Here is a 12,207-nt window from a genome sequence, read left to right on the forward strand (position 1 = left end):
TCAATTTTGACATGAATCTGCTTATGTATTGCAACCGGCCAATAAATCCTCGAATTTGCTTCTCGGTTTTTGGCGGTGGCATTGACATGATTGCCTTGATCTTGGTTGGGTCTATCTCTATTCCTTTAGAGCTGATGACATAACCCAAAAGATTGCCTGAGGTGACTCCAAAAGCACATTTAGATGGGTTCAACCTCATATTGTATTTTCTTAGCCTTTCGAAGAATTTTCTTAAGGCTACTTTATGGCCTGGGCGATCTTTTGACTTTACAATCATGTCGTCCACATATAATTCAACTTCTTTATGCATCATGTCATGGAGCAAGGCAGTCGCTTGATGAGTGTCATTTATGTCACTCATAAGGTAGTCTTTTAGGATGTTTTCATCTCCTTTTTATGTTTTCTTATCTTATTTTTTGTCCTTTTTCCTTTAATTCCTTTCTTTATTTCCTTGTGTTTTTCGTGTTTTCTTCGTGTTTTCCTTTTATTTGGTTCTTTTTCCCTTTTATTCCTTTCCGTTGTTTGTTCTTGTAGGTACCTAGGATTTGTCTTTGCAAGGGGATCAAGATGGGCTATATTGACTAAGCAAGGAGGAAGTAATCGGCTTGGAGAGGGCTAAGAGAGGGCATGGAGAGGCCTTGGAGAGGCCTTGGAGAGGGCATCAAGCCCTACAAGTTTGCCACGGACGCGGGCTCGTATGCACCAAGTTGGCCAATTTCGATCAGGAACTCTCCACGGGCGCGGGTAGTCTTGAGAGACCACTCCATACCATAGAGACTGCGACCCTCTAATCACCCTTTGGGAGCAGGGGAATTGTTGCGCCCTTGTCGCGGGCGCGGAGGCCTTTGCCGCGGGCGCGGGTGTTTCCCAGATAGCCCACGGAGTTTATTATGGGTTTCGTACCCATTTCCCCGCGGGCGCAGGGATTACTAGAGAGGGCGCGGGGATCCCGTTTTCCTTCTTTGCCTATAAATACACTTGTAATTCCTTTTAGAAAACAAATTTTAGATAATTTTCATTAGCTTAGTGATAAAGAGAGAAGTTAGAGAGAAGTTCTTGGTATTGGATTTGTATTTCAACATTTGATCAATTGTGCTTGGATTTCTTCATCTTCAATCATTAATGTTAGTAAGAATTTCTTCTTCTAGTTCATCTTTTTACTTGTTTGTTTTAGTTTCATGTTTGATTGTTTGATTTGCTTGGATTTGAATTGGATATTGTAGTTGATATTGCTTTCTCTTGATTTTGATTTAGAATGATTATCAATTCTAATTCTAGTGATTTGTTCTTGAGTTACACCATGATTAGTGAGTAGATTAGTTGCTAGGGAGAAGGGGAAGCACACTTGATTGATAATTTGTGCTAGTTGATGATCTTTGATTGATTGAATTGTTGTAATTAAATTGGTTGACATAGTTTTGCATGTGATTAATTAGATTAGGAATGATCAACCGATAAGATTAATCTAGATTGCATTGCAATTCTTAATGACATGACCCATCAATTTGAGAATTGCTTTAATTGATTGAGTTTGATAGTGAATTTCCTTGATTAGTCATTCATAGTGACCCCTAGCTTGGCCTCTAGGAGATAGCTCTTGAACTCTCTTGATTGCTACTATTGTTTGTCCTTTGCAATGCTTGAATCAAGCAAGGAAACTATCAATTAGCACGATTATTGAACTAGCATGTGGAACCTATATCCCTAGTATTTAGCTTTTTGAATTACTTGATTATTCTAATTTTGTTACCATAATACCAACAATTTTCTCACTACAGTCTTCGAAATAACTTGATTTAGGCTATAGTTAATACCGACTCACTCCTTTGGTTCGTCCCTATACTTGCCTTATACTTTTATTAGGTTGGTTTGGGATTTTATAAATTGTGTTTGATTTTGGGATAGACAATTAACGACTCGTTTATTCCTCTATCATCGCTGCACATTGGTAAGTAGCACCCGTGTTTTTCAACCCGAATGGAATTACCGTGTAGTAGTAAGTACCCCATGGTGTTATGAAGGTTGTTTTCTCCATGTCTTCTTCTGCCGGAGAATCTGATTATAGCCCGCGTATCCATCCATGAACGAGAGAAGTGCGTGATTTGCTGTGTTATCCACCAGAATATCGATGTGTGGTAAAGGGAAGTCGTCCTTTGGACTTGCCTTATTTAGATCACGATAGTCGACACACATTCTTACTCTTCCATCCTTTTCCGTAAGTGAGACGACGTTGGCGACTTATTCGGGGTATTTAGATACCTTGATGAAACCTGCAGTTATTTGTTTTTGAACTTCTTCTTTTATTTTAAGAGCTACGTCGGGTTTCATTCGACGTAACTTTTGTTTTACAGGTTTCATTCCTGGAATTAGTGGTATGGTGTGTTGAGCTATTTCTCTATTAATGCCTGGCATATCTTCATGTGACCAAGCGAATACATCGATGAATTCTTTAAGCAAGTTAATTAAAACGGTTCTTTCTTGTTCATTAAGTGTTTGTCTGATTTTAACTTCTCTTTTATTGGTTGAATCATATGAGATATCAACCGTCTCAGTTTCTTCAATTATCGGTGTTTTCTTTTCAAGTGTTTCCATTTCTTTAATAAGTTCTTTGTCTTTTTCATTGTTAGTTAAGCAATGCTCATCATCTTGGGTTAAAGAAGAACACAAGGAGTAAGGAGAAGAAACCTTATTATTAAACTCTGAGATCATTACAACAAAGAGTGATATGTCCTCAGGGACTTGATCACTAACTATTCTAGAGGAAGGGATAGAAGGAGGAGGTGCTACAACTAAAGACTTAGATGACTCTATAGGGAGAGACTCTGACTCTGACTCTGACTCAGACGACTCTTCGAATATCGGTCCTTGCCCCGTCGTGATGGAGATCTTCCTTCCACTTGGAGTAGTCACTTTGACGGTTTTGCGCCACTCTTGTAGTGATCCTTCCGCTGGAGTGATAAGCTTCGAGGGATCAAAGCTTTTGCTTTGTAGGATTGTCTGAATGAGCGAGGAATTATCCTCTTTGTATGTTGGCTCATCCTTTTCTCGCCCAAATAGTAATCCCATGACATTAAAGTCAAAGCATGGGGATGTTTTCTCCTTATTGACAAGAGTTGGGATTTCGTCTATGAAATAGCAATCTAAGAAAATTTCAAATCCCGGTTTCCTTATTCAATTTACGACAAATGGTTCGGGAAATTCGTAGCATGGATAGTCCTCTCCTTCTTTTATAAATTGTCCATTAAGGATAAGAGGTTACTGATCCATTGGGATTGCTTTCTTTTGGATGCGAGCGCCCTTACGTGCCTTCGACTTTTCCTGGGCTCGCTTGAGATCTTTCCGAGTCGGTTCAAAACCAAGTCCTAAAGTGTTTAATTTAGGGAGGCCAGGTGATTCCAATGGTTTTGCTATTCCTTTCATCTTTCCTAGGGTCATCCCAGGAAAATGTCCTTGCTTCTTCAGAATAGCGTTCACAATCATATTGGAGTGGGGGTCGTAGGAGAGAGGGGTCCTTTCATCCTCCTCAATTAAGGAGACCTCTTCATTAAATCCCAACAAATCTTCATCGTCTTCATCGGGCTCCACATTAATTATTGGATTCTCTATAGATTTAATTCTCATAGGCGAAGCATCGATCGTAAAGGGAATTCCTCCAACTATAGCTTTTACTTGTTGGTGGAGAGATGAGGGGACGGCCTTTAGGTCATGAAGCCAAGGGCGTCCCAACAATAGATTGAATGAAGCTTTAATATCTACTACTTGGAAAGTATTAGCGTGTTCTATCGCTCCCGCCGTTACATTCATAGTAATTTTACCAAGAGCTTGACGACGAGTGTTGTCATAGGCTCTTATTCCTTGCGTTGATGGGGTTAAGTCTTCATCCCTTATGCCTAACATTCTCGCAGTTCTAAGTGAAAAGACATTAATGGCTGATCCATTGTCTACAAGAGTCATAGGGACGTTCATTCTCTTGCAAACCACAATGAGGTTTAATGCCTTATAATGCTTGTCACCTTCTGTTGGCAAATCCTTGTCGGAAAAGGTGATCAAGTTGATGGGACTAGGGAAATCACTCGTGAGGAAATTAGCCAACCTCTCAGCAGTGGTGTCAGAATCTATCCGTATTTTATCCAAGGCATTCATTACGGCCAACCTATGTTCTCGAGACGTTGCCAGAAGCTCCCATACGTTCATTTCAACTTTGGTTTTCTTGAAATGTTTGACAATGTCATTATCTTCTATGATAGGTATGGGAATTTGCTGTGTGGTTGGCATGGGTTGTGTCGAAACAGGAGGTTGCATTCTCCCAGATCTTGTGAGGACGTCTATTGATGAATCTTCTTCAACCCAAAAGTCATCCATGGCATATGACACTTAAGGTCGAGGTCCTACCATGTCTTTCAAATAGACGTCTTCTTCGTCGCTGTCCCAAACTCCATTAATATTTGCATCCTCTTCTTGTGGAACTTAGACTAGCTTCTTATCATCAATCATTTTCTGAATTAAATCCTTGAATTTAAAACAGTTTTCAATAGTATGACTCCCTGATTGATGATATTGACAGTAAAATTTATCTGTCCTTTTTAATGATTAAAATGGTCTCGGTTCGAGAGGTTTGATCTCGCCACTCTCGGAGAGCATTTTGAACATTTGTGCATATGTGATCCCAATTGGAGTGTAGAGTCTATTACTCTTCTTGGGTTTATCGGTGACTTGTAAAGGAAAGCGTTTCGCATCATAAATCGTTCTCATGGGTGTGAACTCTTACCTGGGTTTATTTTTCGAGGGTGGAACCTCGTCATACTTCTTGTGAAGTTCTTTTACAACTTCGAGGACTTCACATAACAAGTGTGATCCTTCCATCATAGATAGTGTAAGCAATTGTATGTCCTCTTTACTTGCTAGTTCTGGAAGGTTATCCATGGCGTCGAAAAAGATCTCCTCCTCTTCTTTGATAGCATGGATTTCATTGACAGGTTTGATTAGAGATGAGGGATCGACCTCGTTTTCCTCATCAGAGATGGCCAAGGAGTGAGCGAGAGGCGCATTATCAATACTTGGCTTCTTACTGGCAGGGGGCAATGGTAGCTTGTTGTTGTCGATTAAGTCTTGGATAGCTTCTTTAAGCTTCCAACAGTTCTCGATAAGATGGCCCCTACCTTGGTGATACTTGCAATGCGCATTGGGGTTCCAGTTGGTCGTCCTCTTCTCAACTAGTGGGTCCCCAAATGGTCCAATAGGAGTTATAAGACCTTTTGCATGTAATCGGTCAAATGCGGTGTCATAACTCATACCAATAGGAGTAAAGTTCCTCCTAAATGGTTTCTTTTGTCCTTTCCAACAGTTCTTGATAAGATGGCCCCTACCTTGGTGATACTTGCAATGCGCATTGGGGTTCCAGTTGGTCGTCCTCTTCTCAACTAGTAGGTCCCCAAATGGTCCAATAGGAGTTATAAGACCTTTTGCATGTAATCGGTCAAATGCGGTGTCATAACTCATACCAATAGGAGTAAAGTTCCTCCTAAATGGTTTCTTTTGTCCTTTCCAACAGTTCTTGATAAGATGGCCCCTACCTTGGTGATACTTGCAATGCGCATTGGGGTTCCAGTTGGTCGTCCTCTTCTCAACTAGTGGGTCCCCAAATGGTCCAATAGGAGTTATAAGACCTTTTGCATGTAATCGGTCAAATGCGGTGTCATAACTCATACCAATAGGAGTAAAGTTCCTCCTAAATGGTTTCTTTTGTCCTTGATTATTCATAGCAAGGACTTCACTTAGGTTAAAAGTGCTAACATTGTTTAAGTGGGTGGTTTGGGAAGAAGAAGGATTGTCGTTCTTCTTTCCTTTCCAGCCACTGTTGGAGTTATTGTTGGCATCTTTCAACTTAGCCAGGTCGTCTTCAATATTAATTCTGATGTCGTAGACGGCCTTGAAGGTATGGAGATTATTTTTATATTTGAGATGCTTGGAGTACTTTTCTTGAAGGTTTTTGATGAATAACCTTACGGACTCTTTTTCACTAGGCACCTCAATCATCTTGACTGATGTTTCTCTCTATTTGTCAAATAAGGAGGTGAAGCCTTAATTCTCCTTTTGCTTGAGGATTTCAAGTTCTCTATAGTCAGTCTCAACTTAAATATTACATTTGTATCTATCAACAAAAGCGTTTACTATGGACTCACAGGTGGAGGTTTTTTCTTTCTCAATAGAAAAGAACCATTGCTGGCAAACAGTTTCAAGAGATAGTGAGAACAGAGAGGGGACTTTCTTGTCGATACCCTTAATACTCATTATTGTTTTAAAGGCTCTTAAATGAAAGTAAGGGTTATCAGTTGCTTTGAATTTCGGAATGCCGTTGGCATTGAACTTCTGCGGAAGAAGATCCTTGTCCACCGAGACCCCTTGTGAGCTAATCCCTTGAAACTTGTAATCGCTAGATACTTGCTCAGACTCTCTTGCATGAGGTATATCTGTTGTTGTTTCACAGGATCATCAATCTTGAGGGTTAAAACCTTTAACGCCTCAGTCACGGTAACCAGTTGGTTCCTGAGCTCATTGACTTCTTCTTGCGTTGCCATTATTGTCCTAGCTTTCCTCTTACGAGCGTTGGGTTTGTCGAAAAGTTGGACTGGTATAAAAAGGTTGTCTTTGATTAAACGCCCTTCTTTTCTTGACCACGCGCTGTAAATTAAACCATTTTTTTTAATTATTTGACTCAAATCGACCTTGACTTTACGATTTTAAAGAGGAAAAGTAAAAATAGGTGCATATTTTTGGAAAAAATAAGGCATAAATAAGGTATATATTTTTAGGAATCAAGTATGGTATTTAATCAAGTGGTTGAAATTGGAGGATTAATATCCGACTTACCCCCCTTAAAAAAATGACGGAAAAAACGCGCATACAAGACTCTCTTAGACATGGTCAAAAGTGTGTATTAGTGTGTGCGTTATGTGGTGAGTGTAAGTGACATGCTTAGACTTTTGTGTAAGACCATGGGACTTAGTGCCTAGACTCAATTAATGACTTAACAAGGTATAATTAACAGTAAAAATTAACCGAATTAATTAGCAAACAGACACTAGGTGATGACTCAAGCAATAAACTGAATTGTCGTCAAAACGACAGGATTGGCGCCTCTCTTTGCAGCGTAGCGCCCGACGACAGGATTGGCGCCGGGCGCTACACTCCACAAAGTGGCGCTACAGTTCAAACTTGGGAGGTAGCTCAAAATAAACATGAGAAGTACAATCTCCCTCTAAAACCCGGAAAAGAAGCAAAAGAAAATGATTGTTAACCAACTCTACGGTTGGTAAAAATACAACATACTCGGCTTACAAGCCGGGAAAGAAGAAAACTTGGCATACTGCCGCTGAAATTGGGGAGGCGGACTCAACGCTGAGGGGGAGGCTGCTGCTCCAGCTGGTCTTGGCCAGTTGGGCCTTCATTTTGTTCTTCCTCCGCCGGCTCCTCGGTGTCCGAGACTTCATATCCCTGCTCGGCATCCCAATCTTGGAAGCGAGGCGGAGGAGCCTCACCCAGCACTTGGGCATCATACACCTCAGTGGCGTAATCATACCTAAGGTTATAGACTTCAAAGTCTATATTTGGGTAGAGGAGTCTCCAAGTGATCTTCAGGCGGGTTGCATTGTCCCGCTCATTTTCCTCCATCAGCCGTTTTTGCTCCTGAGCGATCTCGTCCGACTACTTGTTCCGCAAATTGACGATCTCGACCCCCAGTCGGGAGACATCTGCCCGGAGTTTGGTGTTTTATTTGTCAGCATCTTCTAATGCCTTGAGTTCAGATTGAGCATCCTTTAGTTTTTGCTCAAGGTCATTAGCCCGGCTGGTGGCTTCATCATTTGCAGTCGTCAAGCTCCGGATCAGCTCCTCCTGTTTCAACTCTACTGCTTTAATCTCTAAATCACACATATAATTAGCATATTCAGCAGAGTTGAGGTTTTCAAGGGCCCTCCGTTTGGCGTCATTTACCTCTTCCTGTTTCCGCCTGAAGGGGCCTCGGAGTCCGTCCACTCTCGGCATTACCTGAGAAAAGAACAGCCGGATTATGACATACTTAGTTAAAATAAAGAAAAGATATCGGGGTTAAGGTGGGGATTCTTTACCTCAGCCATCTGGCCCATTATCCGGTCGAAGTCCACTACCTGAAGATTAGGTATTGAATTCTTCTTTGACCGGGTGAGGGTCCTCACCATCCATTTTGCGAAACCAGCAAGATCCGGCTCGTCGGATGTAAGATCTGCACCAAAAGTAGAAGTACTCTATGAGAAAGAAGCAGCATAGTTGGCATTCATCCGTTGCCGGCTGCTGACTGAACCCCCGGAGGGGTCTACCTTAGTCTTGACTCTCACGAAGTCAAGTGGCCAAGGTATTTCAATCTTTCCCTTACCTTGGGTTTCCGGATGGGGCCTATGAGCCTCCTCCTCCCCAGTTGTTGCCGCACCGGATGCAACATTAGGTGGCGGGCTACCCTTCGTTGTGGTGGAGGCATCCGGCGCTTTCTGCTGCGAACGCTCTGAGCCTTCGCTCAGAATCTTCACTGCAGCAGGGGATTTGCCACCGGTCGTGGGACGATCGGTTTTGGCAGAAGAGTTTGACCGGGGAGGGTCCTTTCTAGCGGCCTTAGCTGCCGGAGCCTTTTCTAGATCTTCTCCTTGACTTTTGAAAAGCTTGGAGAAGGATCGTGGCACACGTTTTGCAGAGTCCTGCAAATTGAAAAAGTTAAGTATACCCAACCGGTAAACTGCCTTTGTAAAAAATATATATAAAATATTAATACTAAGTCAGGCGGTCTTACCCCGCCTTTCTTGGACTCTTTGGCTTCAACGGCTGCTTTCTTGGCAATAGAAGCCTCCTTACGCAGTAGCGCCGCTGACTTAGCCGGAGTTTTTGCCAGGTCAACTATCTTCAAGGCATCGGCTGCATGAATAAAATAAAAGTTAGAAGAAATTATGGAAAGTTTGTAATGTAAAAATAAAATCACAAACATTCCGGATGCAAGTGGATCTACCCTTGGGAAACATGGGACTTAACCCACAGGCGGACAAGAAGCATTCGTCCTTGAAGTAGTCCGGGTGGGGGATTCAGTTCTTTGGAACTATAATATGAGTCCCATCCCCCATGGGCTCAGTAGTGGTTTCAAAGAAACCCGGCTCCATTATTTGCTCCCGGGCCTTAGTAGATAGCTCCGGGAGCGGGCATGTAACACCCCCGATTTACTAATTAATAATAAATAAGAAACAAAGGAAAAATAGACAACCTTTAAATAAAATTGCGGAGTGTTAAGGCTTACAAAATCCCAATAATTACAACCCAATAAACTAGGTGAGCTATTTATACAACTTTATAAACTCATGACATCACACTAATCGAAACACTTGAGCTCCTTTAGCTACGACCACTTGATCCACCTGCTTAGAAAATCTTGACTGCTCACCATTAAGGACAAATTCCAAAATAGATCGTCGCAGGGCCACCATAAGAAAAAGACATGGCCGCAAACACAAATAGAACAACAAAATAACACACACACGTCAGCAAAAAGCTGAGTAATCACCACATATCATAATATAGAGTATAATATAACAATTAATATAATTAACTCACTTAAACAATGTAGTTCGAAACTACATTACACATTGTACTCTGGAAAATAACCTTTAACAACTCAACCTCGGATAATAGTACGAACCTTTACTCAACTCATAACCAATAGTGTGTCATGCTCTTTGTTCTATACCTAGCCTTGGACATGGGTAATTCAAATAAAACCAACAAGTATAAAAACTTGAATACTCCCAATAACTAGAAAACACCTTGAACCAGACCACATACGGGTCAATTCCCACTGTAGGGGACCGTAGAAAAATAAATATTAAAGATTGTACCTCATTCTTAACTCATGATTATTACCCTCTTACCAACAAGCCAATGACTAAGTTATATAACGCCGAGCCTCAACCCAAGAACAAAATAATCATTCTCAACCTTTTGATCTCAGACATTGATCAAATAATCATTCACGACTAATAAATAGTATCTCAATAATGGCACGAGTTCCCAAATTACATGACAATCCGATTCATAAAATCTCAAATCTTAAAAAAAAATACTAATAACCCAAATATAATCAAATCTCAACCCAAAAATAATACTCTGCATCAACAACCCTAAAACCTCGATAAAACAATACTCCCTATAGAAACAACATTAAAAACCCTAGAAAAATAACACAATCAATCAATACCACAAAAATAATACGGCAATTAGAATCATATAATACCACACACTAATCATATACATATAAATCATGATCATATATAATTCACAAATTATAAAATTTACACATAACAATACGGAGTACAATTAATACTAACAATTTATAATCAAACAAATCAAAAAAAAATTAATTAAGGTAGTGTGATTACATATGCTAGTAATACAAACATCTCCAAATAGGTTCGTGTGATTACCTTTTCGATCAAAACAACCATAAACGAAGTATCTAAATTCTAAAGTATGTACGATTCCGCCCTGCAAAAATTGTTTGACAAGTATATAAAAAACGCTACTTCAATTGTCAGTATAAAACTTGGAATTGAAGGATGACTAAATATTACGAAGTAATTGGTAGGCTATATTTGGTTTTTAGTGTAAGGTATGTGTCTTTATGATATTGAGTGATAATAAATTAATAAGGGTTTGCTGCTCATCAAATAAGAAGAATCAAGAGGCAATGATCTCATGGAACGAGTAATGGTGGAATAAAGATATAAAGGAAAAGAATAGTCGAATTTTCGAAAGAACAGAAGGCTCAACGCATAATGTTGAACTGCACAATGATTTTCACAAAACTTTTAGGGTTTTAAATAGTTTATATACGCTTAAAATTGTAGAGTCCTATTTAAATTAAAATAGGGTTTCAAACCTTTCCGAACTCTAAAATAAAAAATGAGATTAGAAAAGAATCTTAATAAATAAAATAACTATTTTTTTTTAAAATATATAATATAAAATTATAAATTATTCGGGTATTACAGGGCATTTCCTGCCCAGAAGAACCGGTTCCGTGTTGTACCGGCGCAGTGTCCGGTTGTGTCTCAGAGTTGGAGAAGAAATCAAATAAAACTTATCTTTCCACCCGGACCACTTGGACACCTTGTCCAAACTCATCAAATACTGGGGCAAGATGGAAAGAGTGTACCATGCTCCATGACCGCCTGGTCCCTTGCTCAAGTAATGCATATGAGCGAAGGCGGAGAAGCTGGGAGCTATGTTCTGGAGCTCGCAGGTGGCGATGTAACTCAAAATGTTCACCCACGAGTTGGGGGTGAGCTGCCAAACTCCCAGATCATACCCCTTTAGGATTTTCCTAATCTCAGTATGGAGGGGGAACCGGAGGCCGGCTTCTATGACCGCCTTGTAGCAGACAAAGTAGTGGTTTGCATTATCAATGTCATTGTCCCATGCCATTACTACGTCAGCAGGCGGGACAATAATATCCCACCCCTTTCAAAAGGGGTGCTTCTCTTTGAAAGCCCTAAAACCGCTCTTTAACAGGGCAATGTCACCCGACAGCATTCTAATCCTTTTAGGGTTGGGGTTGTCAGCGACTTTAGGCGGCTGCGGATAGTCAGCCGCAAAGTTATCCTTGTCAGAGCCAAAAGTTTCGGCCCTTGACCTTTCACCGGCCTCGTCATCGCCGGATCCATTAGAGGAGGCGGCTTCCTCACCGCCTTCCTCCCGTACGCCTGAGCTCCCGGAAGAAGAGGGAGCCTCTTCATTATAACCGCTCTCCTCCAAATCCTCATGTTCCCCATCCGGAACAATCTCATCGGTTAGCACTGCCATAGTGCGCCGGCTCCTAGACTTTCTGGCCGTCTGTTTGACTCTGGCCATTGTGTCCTGCACAGACACAAAGAAGGAGGAATCCGGAGATGAGCACATCGATTCTGACAGTCCAGAAAAGGCACCCCCTATTCTAGACTCAGCCGTTCCAGGGGACTGGCTGAGTGTCCTAGGCAGTGCCGAGTGTGTGGATTGAGAACTCATTTTTAATTCTAAACTATGTATACAGGCGGAGAAAGAATGTATACAAGTTGAAAAAGAGAAAAGCTAAAGATGGTACAGGCAGTTACCTTACTTTAGCTCTGAAAAATCTGAAAACAGCTACAGACGGTGAGCCGG

The sequence above is a fragment of the Chenopodium album genome, chromosome 1 (assembly GCF_948465745.1).
Source record: "Chenopodium album chromosome 1, dcCheAlbu1.1, whole genome shotgun sequence".
Classification (NCBI taxonomy): domain Eukaryota; kingdom Viridiplantae; phylum Streptophyta; class Magnoliopsida; order Caryophyllales; family Amaranthaceae; genus Chenopodium; species Chenopodium album.